Source organism: Austrofundulus limnaeus, unplaced genomic scaffold (genome assembly GCF_001266775.1).
Source record: "Austrofundulus limnaeus strain Quisiro unplaced genomic scaffold, Austrofundulus_limnaeus-1.0 Scaffold2288, whole genome shotgun sequence".
Taxonomy (NCBI): domain Eukaryota; kingdom Metazoa; phylum Chordata; class Actinopteri; order Cyprinodontiformes; family Rivulidae; genus Austrofundulus; species Austrofundulus limnaeus.
Window position 1 is genome coordinate 17,187 of NW_013954690.1, and position 1,154 is coordinate 18,340.

The 1,154-nt window shown below is 34.2% G+C and overlaps 1 protein-coding gene across 1 annotated transcript in view; it reads right to left on the reverse strand.

Annotated features, from left to right (window-relative positions):
• Window positions 1-1,154, reverse strand: part of LOC106537389 (receptor-type tyrosine-protein phosphatase beta) — a gene marked incomplete at its 3' end in the record, with an annotated part of 20,816 nt that overhangs the window by 16,978 nt on the left and 2,684 nt on the right.

Consider the following 1,154-nt stretch of genomic DNA (forward strand, 5'->3'; position numbering starts at 1 on the left):
ATATTTATTAGGCTATTTTTGTCCATTTTAAGTACACTAATCTTATTATTTTGTAACAAAAAAAGGCAAAAAATGTTTGTTTTTTAGTGTAATTAATTCAGACCCCAGCTTTGGGAACCACTGCTSTAACCCAACTCAGGACAAGAGCCTGAAGTCAAAGTGTTCTGGTTCTACAACTGGTCCAGGATGAATCAGACCAGCAGCTGACAGGTGGGGTACTTCCTGTCGTCCAAGAGACGCAGAAAAAAACAACCGTCTGAGCCGACGCCCACAGCTGACAGTCCGTCTGTCAGAAACGTGTTCAATAATAATAACTTTAATAATATCATCATCTAAAACTGAAGTCAGACTGAAGAGTTTTCTGTTTTTAGGATTTAAGAACTTCATTAATAATTAAAAGTTACTGAGACTTCAAAGTAAACTGACTGACAGCTGGTGACATGTGAACCACACGTGTTGATGTGTGAACATGTAGATTGTGTCTCGACACATTTCTAACTTCAGCACATCCTCCTCAGGTCCTTCCTCCAGCGGCTCCAGGTGAGAAACACTGGGTTTTACTAACAAACAGACCGTAAAGACGTTATTAGTGCAACACAAACTGAAAAGGTTTTATGACCCAAAACAAACCTGCAACAACAAAAAACACAAGTTTGATTCGTGAAGTTTGACCTGCTGAGCATCTAAAGAATGAAAAAGGACTTTTCTTCTTTTGTGTTTGATTTTCTAAAATCAAGGTTGAACTCTGCTGAAAGGCTTTAAACAGTAAATAATTTAATCTGTATTTTCAGCTGAATGGGATGAAAATCACTAATTAATCTTTTTAAATCAGACAGGATTTTTGTTTCAAACACAAAAAGATCAAACAAGATGCATCTAAAGCTGATTACATTTGTTTTAACGTCACTGTCTTCTGTTAAACTTCTAAATATAAAAAAACATTTTTAATCATCTTAGAGGAGTTTCATTAAAACTTTAATGCGTTTTTCTTGGATTAACAAATAAAACTTAAAATTACACATTTGTTTTTGGATCATTTGTGAGTTCATAACAAATAATCTGCATTTATTTAGTTTATTTTGAAATTCAGTCTCACAAAGTGTTTTATAACATATAAAACCCCAACCCCAACATGACAGATTCAATTGGTAATT